The sequence below is a fragment of the Sciurus carolinensis genome, chromosome 5 (genome assembly GCF_902686445.1).
Source record: "Sciurus carolinensis chromosome 5, mSciCar1.2, whole genome shotgun sequence".
NCBI classification, from domain to species: domain Eukaryota; kingdom Metazoa; phylum Chordata; class Mammalia; order Rodentia; family Sciuridae; genus Sciurus; species Sciurus carolinensis.
In genome coordinates, this window is record NC_062217.1 from 7743819 (window position 1) to 7756724 (window position 12906).

Genomic DNA, 12906 nt, shown 5'->3' on the forward strand with positions numbered 1-12906 from the left:
CAGGCTTTTGAAATAATTACAAAATTTAATCCAAGGCCTAATGTTTCCATCAGTGGAGAGATTAAACAGTGAACATAATTCTGGGCTTCTTTGAGCTTTCACTAACATCACTTAGGGTACACACTACCATAGCTCCTGAATGTTCATCTCAATAAATTATCCAAAATGGAATTACATTTCAAATGCAATTAAGACAGCACTACTAATGGACTTTAACTGTCCACTTTAAAGCGAATAAACTATGCTAGATTTACCAACGTTTTCACCAGCTTTGCATATATATCTTGTCACGTGTACTACTTCATGTGTCCTTTGTCTCTCTGTAGAGTTCTCCTTTCTCCCTTTCCTTTCTGTGTAATGGTAAAGAGGGAATGAGTCTCTTCCTTGACACACATCTTCTGTAATCTGATTGACATCCAATGCCTTTGCCCATCTTCCTTTGGGAGTTGGAAGGGCAGCCTGTGCCTGGGGTTAGAGGGACCATGTCAAGACCTACACATCCTCTGCAGTTCCATGAGCATTTCTCTTCACCACGGTTTGGCTTCTTACAGAAACCCCATGGTATTGAATGACGTGTTTCTTTTGGTGGATCACAGCAAAGGAGTTATTCATGGTAAATATCTGGGGATAACCTTGAGTATTTCATTCACCTCTCTGGGTATTTAATGTTAATAAAGAATCCAACCTCAATACGTACCTTGACATATCAGCTGTTGGTCTCCTCTGCTTCCTCTTTGGCTCTGTTAAGTTTCATTCCTTCCAGTGAACATTCTCTTGGATTTTCTGGTTTCCCTTTTGTTCCCTAACAATTCAGACAGCAACTAACACAAAACAGAGATGCCGAGCATAATTATTGATTAGGCCACATATATTTAAATTAGCAACTAAGCAAAGCTATTAAAATAACAAGAATCAATCAGATGAAGATTCATCAGAAAATTTTTGTTACATTGGAAACAACTGTCCCCTGAACAATTATTTGCTATCACAGTTACTACTTTAAAACTCAAGTCGAGCTATGGAAGCAGTCACTCCCGTCTCTGTCATGAAAATAATATGGGATATTTTGAGATATCGCTTTATAAACCTCAGCATTATAAGAACATATTTCTACTTTATCCTCATAAGAAACCAACTTGATTTCACTGAATCATTAGGCAAAGCTGTCCATACCACATTTTGGATGTGTTTATTCTTATTGAGATATTCAATGTTATCCATCATCAATAATAAAAAGATGAGAAAATATTTACCTATTTTTCTTAACATAAATGTCAAAGAGCAGGTGTTTATCTCAATGAATGAGAATATGGTTTTGCTATCTGTGCATGTTCAAATACTTACGGAAGTACTATGTTATAATAAAATAAAAGCAAATCAATGGTGCTAAACATGATTAAACTTGCTTTTTAAGAAACAATGATAAATTTGTTAACAACACTATGTAATCATTGGGCTTGTGAAATATGGAAACCTCTAGTACACTGCAGACTTCTAACTGCTGTGCTTCAATTAGTTCTTCAGATAATTCTTCTGTATAGTTCACGTTGGTCATTCAGTCATCTCACTTTGAGTTTACCCAAGTCTTTATAAGACAGTGAACTGTTCTGGTGATATACTAAACAATGCATTGACATTTTTGTATTTCATAGCATCAAGCATCATGTCACACAGAAGCAATTCCTCAAATTCAGATTTTTGATTCAGTGACAACATTTTTTTCCCCCCTAAATGTAGTCACTTTTTAAAAGCTATCATATTTATTTATTTACTTATTTGTTACTAGGGTTTGAACCCAGGGACACTTAACCACTGAACCACATCCTTAACCCTCTTTTAATTTTTTATTTTGAGACAGGGTCTTGGTAAGTTGCAGAGGGCTTCGCTAAGTTGCCGAGTCTGGCTTTGAGTTTGGGACCTTCTGCCTCAGCCTCCAGAGCCATTGGGATTACAGACATGTGCTATGACACCAGGCAAAACATATTGTTTTTGTCTTGTTTGATCTCTTAAATAACTGAATTTCTTTCATATTCTCCTTGTGATGATTTTATTATCGTCACTCGTGGGACTACAAAATATTTTTTTACGTCTTCTAATTAGACACCTGGGTGTTTTTCCCTCTCTGATTGTGTTCTCCCTTAAGGTTGCTCTTCTCCTATGAGTCTGGGCACCATATGCCTTCCACAGCAGAGCTTCTAAGCAGAGTGCCCTACTGTGCCCTGTGCCCACAATGGCTGGCTCTGCTACTGGACCAGTTCCATGTCAACCTCTTGGTTTAGTATTACAGATGGTGCATAGTGGCTTCAGGGGACAGGCTACAATAGTCTCTGGCTTTGATTTTTTGTAATCGACTCTTTATTGTTTTCTTTCACCATGAACACAGGCACGAAGTGAGCATCTTCCCACCTTCTCTGTGCTGATTGTACAGCCTAGACACAGAAGCTTCTGGAAAATTCAGGCTTTAAATAGGACTCTTGTTTCTGATCCATTCTTGAGGAGTCTTGGCCATGTGGCCCACCCACTGGCCTGAACTCTAATTTGCTAATCTGACTTTGAGGACCATGTTTATTTTCAAACATGGGTATGACTTCCACTGTTAATTTCATCATCTTAGAAGTAATAAACATGAGTTCTCAGGCAGTTTTAGAGATAGTACATTTGAGTAGAACATGAAGACCCCCACCATTGACATCTCTCACCACAGTTGTCCATTTAGCACAATTGACAGACATACACTGACACATCACCAACCAGTCAATAATTTACATTAGGGTTAATTTGGGGTTGCTATATAGTCTGTGGATTTTGCCAAATGAATAACTAATACATCTACCATTTTAGTGTCATATAGAATAATCTCACTGCCCTAAAAATCGTAATAACTATTTATAATTTCTGTGAATAGAATTTTTTTAACCATTGTTTTTTTGGAGATGTAGTGGGCAAAAGAAAAGTACATGATGCTAACTTAGAGGAACATGAAAATAGTTATTTCTTTTAGACTATATGTTATTAGTAAATAAAAAAGTTCCCAAGTTGTTAGTAGAAATATGATATAAAGAGGTAGAAAAACATTCTACAATGAACATTGAGGTGATAAGAGTTCAATGATTATTTGGTTAACAAATATGGCTTTTATGGTTGCAAAAATTAAGTAATATCAGAAAATTCTTGCTGAGTGTGTGTGTTTGTGTGTGTGTTTTGCATTTAATCTTTTTGGTTTTGCTTTACCATAGTATATTGGATTGCAATGAAATCTCTTCTACTCTGCAGCTGAGTACTTTTGAAAGAATAGAGAATCAGACACAAAGCCACCAAGTCTTACTGCATATTTCATAGTTCTTTGAAGTACACGTAAAGCAAAGTTTAAGATATTTTGATAAATTTTTTTTTATCACTTTCTTATTTAGATTAGGCACTAACACAAATATAATCAAAAAGCATATAGATGTTCTCTGTACATTTTTTTGGGGGGTATTAAAATGATATATCATTTAATTCACATTTATTAAATATTTAAATTGAAATCTTATGACTATATTAATACAATATTGCTATCTATTGGCATCTTCTGAAAGCTACATTTAGAAATACTACCAGGATTTATTTTTAAAGAGAATTGTCTCCAATGTGCTATTGATTTGTTACCAAAAAAGCCAAAAAAGTAATAGAAGGAAGACCAGTGGAGTACAGGAAGAGGGTCAGGGGAAGGAAAGGAGAAGTACTGGGGAAAGATATGGAGCAAATTATGTTGTGTGCATATATTAGTATGTCATAACAATCCCTACTAATATGTATAATTAAAATGCACTAATTTAAAACGTTTTCATTTCATTACCTTTTAAGCTAAGGAAATGTTATTTCTGCCATTTATGACACTAAATGTGCTAGGTCTTATTTGAACTTTTCAACTGATCTGTGTATCTTGATTGTGTGTGTGTGTGTGTGTGTGTGTGTGTGGTGTGTATCTTCTGAGATATCTGCTGTTGCCATGATCTGAAGCAGGGATAAATTCTCAGAGGAGCAACCAATTGGTTAGCAATATTAAAAATATTTATACAATGTGATTTATTGAGCAATATCTTAAAACTTGCATTGAAATAACAGATGTCATGCAGAATGACCTCTTTAAAATGAGTTTAATAACAGATTTTATTTTTCTTCATTTTTGAAAAAGCGTCAGGCTAATTATAATTTGGGAAAACACCCAAAGTACTCAGGTTGATGGACTGATTGTTAATAAAAGACCTAAATATATTCACAAACATGGTTCTAATATATAGTGCAAATAATGTGTTAAATATGTATGTTCTCTAGTGTCTGTCATTTGGCATGTTTCTTATCACCGTTGACGTTAAAAATGCTAGGATTAACATGATGGAGATTAGACAAAATATACTGAGTGAAAAACAACTTTTTACATGTAAATACTGAAGAAGGAATCTCACTGTCATAATAGTTATGATATGTTTATGTACATAATACCAGTTTTACAAGTCTGCAAAATATTAGGTTCCTAATGGGTGCTGAAAAAGTTAACTTTGGAAACTTTCTGAGATTGCATGCTACAAAGTGCAAATTTCCTCTTAGTTTGGGTGTTGGGGTGCCAAAACTCAGGATGTGTTTTAGCCTGAGTGAGCCTAGAACATGAGGCAGGAGGAGTGGAGATTTTTTTTTTTTTTTTTTTTTTTCAATATATGTAAACTTTTTATTTTTTTTTATTTATTTATTTATTTTTTTTACGTTTACATAGGGTAATGATGTTTATTATATTTATCCCCTCCCCCCCACCCCTCCCACCCCTCCCACCCCTCCCACCCCTCTTTTCCCTCTACACAGTCCTTCTTTCCTTCATTCTTACTGCTCTCCTTAGCCTAACTCTAAACCTAACCCTAAACCTAATGCTAGCCCGTCCCACCCCCCATTATATGTCCTCATCCGCTTATCAGCGAGATCATTCGTCCTTTAGTTTTTTGAGATTGGCTTATCTCACTTAGCATGATATTCTCCAATTTCGACCATTTGCCTACAAATGCCATAATTTTATCATTCTTCATTGCGGAGTAATATTCCATTGTATAAATATGCCACAGTTTCTTTATCCATTCATCAACCGAAGGACATCTAGGTTGGTTCCACAATCTGGCTATGGTGAATTGAGCAGCAATGAACATTGATGTGGCTGTATCTCTGTAGTATGCTGCTTTTAAGTCCTTTGGGTATAGGCCAAGGAGTGGGATAGCTGGGTCAAATGGTGTTTCCAATCCAAGCTTTCTGAGGAATCTCCACACTGCTTTCCAGAGTGGTTGCACTAATTTGCAACCCCACCAGCAATGTATGAGTGTTCCTTTTTCACCACATCCTCACCAACACCTATTGTTGCTTGTATTCTTGATAATCGCCATTCTAATTGCGGTGAGATGAAATCTTAGGGTAGTTTTGATTTGCATTTCCCTTATTACTAGGGATGTTGAACATTTTTTCATATATCTGGTGATTACTTGTACATCTTCTTCTGTGAAGTGTCTGTTCATTTCCTTAGCCCATTTGTTGATTGGATTATTTGTATTCTTCGTGTAGAGTTTTTTGAGTTCTTTATAGATTCTGGAAATTAGCGCTCTATCTGAAGTATGAGTGGCAAAGATATTCTCCCACTCTGTAGGCTCTCTCTTCACATTTCTGATAGTTTCCTTTGCTGACAGAAAGCTTTTTAGTTTGAATCTATCCCAGTTGTTTATTCTTGCTTTTATTTCTTGTGCTATGGGAGTCCTGTTAAGGAAATCTGATCCTGAGCCAACAAGTTGAAGATTTGGACCTACTTTTTCTTCTATAAGATGCAGGGTCTCTGATCTGATTCCGAGGTCCTTGATCCATTTTGAGTTGAGTTTTGTGTAGGGTGAGAGATAGGGGTTTAGTTTCATTCTATTGCATATAGTTTTCCAGTTTTCCCAGCACCATTTGTTGAAGAGGCTATCTTTTCTCCATTGCATATTGTTGGAACCTTTGTCTAGTATGAGAAAATTGTATTTATTTGGGTTTGTGTCCATGTCCTCTATTCTGTACCATTGATCTACCTGTCTATTTTGGTACCAATACCATGCCGTTTTTGTTACTATTGCTTTGTAGTAGAGTTGAAGATCTGGTATTGCAATACCCCCTGCTTCGCTCTTGCTACTGAGGATTGCTTTAGCTATTCTAGGTTTTTTATTCTTCCAGATGAATTTCATAATTGCTTGCTCTATTTCTGCAAAGTACATCATTGGGATTTTAATTGGAATTGCATTGAATCTGTATAGAACTTTAGGTAGTATAGCCATTTTGACGATATTAATTCTGCCTATCCAGGAACATGGGAGATCTTTCCATCTTCTAAGGTTTTCTTGAATTTCTTTCTTTAGTGTTCTGTAGTTCTCATTGTAGAGGTCTTTCACCTCTTTTGTGAGATTGATTCCCAAGTATTTTATTTTCTTCGATGCTATTGTGAATGGGGTAGTTTTCCTAATTTCTCTTTCTGAAGATTCATCACTTATGTATAAAAATGCATTGGATTTATGAGCATTGATCTTGTAACCTGCTACTTTACTGAATTCACTTATGAGTTCTAAAAGTTTTCTGGTGGAATTTCCAGGTTCCTCTAAATATATAATCATGTCATCAGCGAACAGGGATAGTTTGAGTTCTTCTTTTCCTATTCGTATCCCTTTAATTTCTTTGGTTTGTCTGATTGCTCTGGCTAGAGTCTCAAGGACGATGTTGAATAGAAGCGGTGAAAGAGGGCATCCCTGCCTTGTTCCAGTTTTTAGGGGGAACGCTTTCAGTTTTTCACCATTTAGAATGATATTAGCCATGGGCTTAGCGTAGATGGCCTTTATAATGTTTAGGAATGTTCCCATTACCCCAATTTTTTCTAGTGTTTTGAGCATGAAGGGATGCTGTATTTTATCAAATGCTTTTTCTGCATCTATTGAAATAATCATGTGATTCTTAACTTTAAGTCTGTTGATATGGTGAATGACATTTATTGATTTCCGAATGTTGAACCAACCTTGCATCCCTGGGATAAAACCCACTTGATCGTGGTGCACTATCTTTTTAATATATATTTGTATGCGATTTGCTAAAATTTTGTTGAGAATTTTTGCATCGATGTTCATTAAGGATATTGGTCTGAAATTTTCTTTCCTTGATGTGTCTCTGTCTGGTTTAGGTATCAGGGTGATATTGGCTTCATAGAACGAGTTTGGTAGGGTTCCCTCCTCTTCTATTTCATGGAATAGTTTGAGGAGTATTGGAATGAGCTCTTCTTTAAAGGTTTTGTAGAACTCGGCTGAGAATCCATCTGGTCCTGGACTTTTCTTTGTTGGTAGGCTTTTGATGACCTCTTCTATTTCATTGCTTGAAATTGGTTTATTTAAGTTGTGTATGTCCTCCTCATTCAGTTTAGGTAGTTCATATGTCTCTAGAAATTTGTTGATGTCTTCAAGGTTTTCTGTTTTGTTGGAGTATAGATTTTCGAAATAGCTTCTAATTATGTTTTGTATTTCACTCGTGTCTGTTGTGATGTTTCCTTGTTCATTCCGAATTTTAGTAATTTGAGTTTTCTCCCTCTTTCTCTTTGTTAGTGTGGCTAAGGGTTTATCAATTTTATTTATTTTTTCAAAGAACCAACTATTTATTTTATTAATTTTTCCGATTGTTTCTTTTGTTTCGATTTCGTTGATTTCGGCTCTGATTTTAACTATTTCCTGTCTTCTACTACTTTTGGTATTGGTCTGCTCTTCTTTTTCTAGTGCTTTGAGCTGTAGTGTTAACTCGTTTATTTGTTGATTTCTACTTCTTTTTTTGAATGCACCCCATGAAATAAATCTTCCTCTAAGTACTGCTTTCATAGTGTCCCAGAGATTTTGATATGATGTGTCTTTGTTCTCGTTTACTTCTAAGAATTTTTTTATTTCCCTCCTGATGTCTTCTGTTATCCATTCATCATATAATAGTGTATTATTTAGTCTCCAGGTATTGGAGAAGTTTCTGTTTTTTATTCTGTCATTTATTTCTAATTTCAATCCATTATGATCTGATAGAGTACAAGGTAGTATCTCTATCTTCTTGTATTTACTAACAGTAGCTTTGTGGCATAAAATATGGTCTATTTTAGAGAAGGATCCATGTGCTGCTGAGAAGAAAGTATATTCATTCTGTGTTGGATGGTATATTCTATATATGTCTGTTAAGTCTAAATTGCTGATTGTGTTGTTGAGATCTATAGTTTCTTTATTCAATTTTTGTTTGGACGATCTATCCAGTGGTGAGAGAGGTGTGTTAAAATCGCCTAGTATTATTGTGTTGTGGTCTATTTGGTTTCTGGAATTGAGAAGGATTTGTTTGACGTACGTGGATGAGCCAATGTTCGGGGCATAGATATTTATGATTGTTATGTCTTGCCGATTTATGCTTCCCTTAAGCAGCATGTAATGTCCTTCTTTATCCCTTCTGACTAGTTTTGGTTTGAAGTCCACATTATCTGAGATGAGGATGGATACTCCAGCTTTTTTGCTGTGTCCGTGTGCATGGTATGTTTTTCCCCATCCTTTCACCTTTAGTCTATGGGTGTCTCTTTCTATGAGATGAGTCTCTTGCAGGCAGCATATTGTTGGATTTTTCTTTTTAATCCAATCTGCCAGTCTGTGTCTTTTGATTGATGAATTCAGGCCATTAACATTCAGGGTTATTATTGTGATATGATTTGTATTCCCAGTCAATTGACTCATATTTGTTTTTGACATGATTTGGTTTCTCCTTTATTTGGCTATTCCTTTAGGCTAGCGCCTCCTGTTGCTGATTTGCATCGTTGTTTTTCATCTCTTCCTCATGGAATATTTTGCTGAGAATGTTCTGTAATGCTGGCTTTCTTTTTGTAAATTCCTTTAGCTTTTGTTTATCATGGAAGGATCTTATTTCATCGTCAAATTTGAAGGTAAGTTTTGCTGGGTATAAGATTCTTGGTTGGCATCCATTTTCTTTCAGGGTTTGGTATATGTTGTTCCAGGCCCTTCTAGCTTTTAGGGTCTGGATTGAAAAATCTGCTGATATTCTTATTGGTTTCCCTCTGAATGTAATTTGATTCTTTTCTCTCGCGGCCTTTAAAATTCTGTCTTTATTTTGTATGTTAGGTATTTTCATAATAATGTGCCTTGGTGTGGGTCTGTTGTAATTTTGTATGTTTGGAGTTCTCTAAGCCTCTTGTACTTGGTTTTCCATTTCGTTCTTCAGATTTGGGAAATTTTCTGTTATTATTTCATTGAATAGATTGTTCATTCCTTTGGTTTGTTTCTCTAAGCCTTCCTCAATCCCAATAATTCTCAAATTTGGCCTTTTCATGATATCCCATAGTTCTTGGAGATTCTGTTCATGATTTCTTACCATCTTCTCTGTTTGTTCCACTTTGTTTTCAAGGTTAAATATTTTGTCTTCAATGTCTGAGGTTCTGTCTTCCAGGTGTTCTATCCTATTGGTTATGCTTTCTATGGAGTTTTTAACTTGGTTTATTGTTTCCTTCATTTCAAGGATTTCAGTTTGGTTTTTTTTCAGTATCTCTAACTCTTTATTGAAATGATCTCTTGCTTCCCGTATTTGGTCTTTTAACTGTTGATTGGTGCGATCATTTAATGCCTGCATTTGCTCTTTCATCTCCTCCTTCAATGCCTGCATTTGCTCTTTCATCTCCTCATTAGCTTCCCTGATCGTTTTAATTACGTACATTCTGAACTCCCTTTCTGACATTTCTTCTGCTGTGCTGTCATTGGGTTTTATTGATATATCATCTAGGTTTGTTTGGGACATTTTCTTCCCTTGTTTTCTCATAATGGTCAGTTGTCAGTGGGACCCTGAGATATTGCAGTTTTCCACTATTGGCTTATAGTGTCCCAGTAGATTTCCAGTGTATCACCTCCCAGCCTTCAGTAGCCTGATGTCTTGGAGGAATCTGATAAAGCAGCTCATTCGAAGAATACTGCCCCTAGCCCCCTACTGGTTCCACGTTTTGGAACTGGCTCTGTGCGGAAATGCTCTCACTGTGGACCTGCACCGTGCAGCTGGCCGTGTGGGAAGAGCCCACTGCCAGAGTGTGGAAGACTACCTTGGGAAGACTCAAGCTGCCCTGCCCGGCTCTGCTAAGCCACCTCTATCTGGGCCTGCCACCCGGGCTGAGCTTTACCCAGTGGGCAGACTCACCCGTGGCTCCACTTCAGTCCGAGTCTCTCAATGCCTCCCCTTCTTAACTCCTGGGTTGTGGAGCGACCGGGGGTGCAATCTCCCTCTAGGCCGCCATCTTGGATCGCCCCGTGAAGAGAGCCCGCAGCCGGAGTGGGCAGAGTCGCCTGAAGAGGTCTCCGGCTGCCCTGCCCTTATCCCTGAGGCTGACTGCAGATTGAGGCTCTCCGCTGGTTCTTTGCAGGAGTACACTGCACTGCAGCGGCTCCGGGACTCGGAGCCTGCTCTGTTCAGACAGGCTCTCACTAGCGGGCCAGTTCCGTTCCGAGAACCTGGAGAAGCTCAGGAGTGGAGATTTTATTTAACTGAACTTATTAATGCCAAGGGAGCTTAACAGAGTGAGCATGGCAGAGGTTAATGCAACTGCATTACTGTAATCAGCAACTAAACGCAGATGGTAGAAGAGGAAGTGAGGACGTGAGGGGGGAGAAGGACTGGGAAAGTGGTTGAGACTCCCAGGTCCAAGCAAGGAGCCCTCATGCAGTGTTGGCTGAGCTCCCAGAGCAAAGTGCTTATGGTTAAGTTGTCCTGGGAGCGTGCCTCAGTGGTAGAGGGCTTGCACCACCACGTACCTGGCCCTGGGTTCAGGCCTCAGCTCTCAGATAAAAACAAGAGAGGTTTACGGTCACGGAGGGTTTGTCAGTATGGGTGCAGATGAGACCTGGAACATAGCAACTGAGTGTGTGTGTGTGTTCGTCTGCAAGTGTAAAGCATGTTGGAAACACCGGTCCCTCCCTTCCCTTATTGAAATGTTCCCTCTAGTACCACCACCTCTGCTTTCACCACCCACTGACCGCTCTTATTCCACTCCTTGTCTTTATGGTAGAATTCGGCCAGTTTTTCATCTCCTTCCTGAGCAATTTTGTTGACTCTACCTCTTGTTGTTCATCAGTTTCATTGCTCAACATAAAACTTTGTAAGTTCCGAAGTAATGATTCCCCATAAAGTGATAAAAGCGTTTCCTATAGTGTAGACTTATTTATTATATGGATATTAAATATTTCGAAGTTCATATCATCAATTATACTAAATACTTCATGAGGTAAAATAATAAAATAATGAATAGGTGAGTGAATAAAAAATAATGAAAGTCACTCAACTAGCTATAATTTATCTCATTTATTTTGCTATGTGGGTATGTTACATTTGGTCTCTGGTATTTCTTTCACATGATTTTGGGGGCAGTGGTTGGTTAGGACTCTTGATTTACATTTTTGTGCCTGTTCTATGGTGTTGACTTGGCAAATACCCTTTTCTCCTGTCCTAGCTGTTGGACAGAAGATTTTTCAGCCTTCCAATTGTCTCCTCCCTTTTATGGTAATCAAGTCGTTGCCTGGATCCAAAGAGGATGCAGCTAGAGAACTAGTCTTGTTGGGCAATATTTACTCAGATGCCCAACTGGAGCAAGGTATGTCAACACAGTCCAGTGCTCCTGACTGCTTTTATTAAAAGAATGTGTTTTTAAAGACTTAAAAATTGATGAAGTACAAATCTCTCTTACTAGAGAAAAGTTTGAAACATCACACTATGACAAACTTATATTAAAATAAAGGTTTTCAAACAAAATTTTGGGACTTCTTGTTGTAATATAAAACATGATCATACTTGGTCAAACATTAAAAGTTCAAATATAATTAACTCAACATTCTGGTTTGGTCATATTTCATGATTTCATTGTCTTGCTACCTAAAATTTTATTTTTAATATTATATTTTACTTTAGAAAATAAGTAGATATAGGAAAACACATGTACAATACAATCCAACATCCAAATTTAGAAGACTTCAGACTTGGGAATAAGCAATTCCTTTAACAGTGAATCTGCACATTTCCCACCAATATCTGTCTGACTACTTTCCTATACAATATGAAATGGAAGACCACATTTATTAAGTCCTTTTCCACTCCCACGCTTGTCTGTGTTGAGTGTTAAATCTTAGCCATATGGTATAGCATCTGTTGAGGAAGAGCTTTCTGAGATTCCCAGTTTTATGTTATAATAAGTTTGTCCCTCAGGACACCATTTTATAGGGTACAGATAAATATCATTCACTAGAGCTCAAAATACAAAAATCAAGCAATATGCTGAAGACGCAAGCACCATCGCTTCCACTTCTCATTTAGATGTACAAAACTCAAGACACCGCTATTTTATTCTAATTCCGAGAGTAGGACAGCTAAGAAAGAATTTTAAAAATCATAGAGTCATCCACTTGTTTAACCATTAAAACTTCAAAGTAGCCTAAATGAGCTACAATGCAGAGTGAAGAGCTCTTCTCAACTGAGAGGAGGCCCAGAACTTGCTCCTGGGGACTGTGCTGTGGTGGAGAGGAAGGAGAACCAGCAAACCCGGTCACAAGCATAGAGCAGCCTCATAAGGATGGAGAGGGGACCGCAGAGGTGCTCAGGACCTGTCAGTCCATCTCCACAGCCGTGTTTTCCATTCCCCTAGGCAGGTAGGGCGCATGAGCTTCTCCACGCTCATGGCCGTGCCTACCGGAGGAAGGTTGGGTGCAGGACCCGAGAGCTGAGCTGAGGCTGGATCTCTAGCCCTTCCTGCCTTCACTGAGTGCACAGAAGCTGCTGCACAGACGGGGGAAGGGCAGGCAGAGCACCTACCAGGGACCCAGCAGGAGA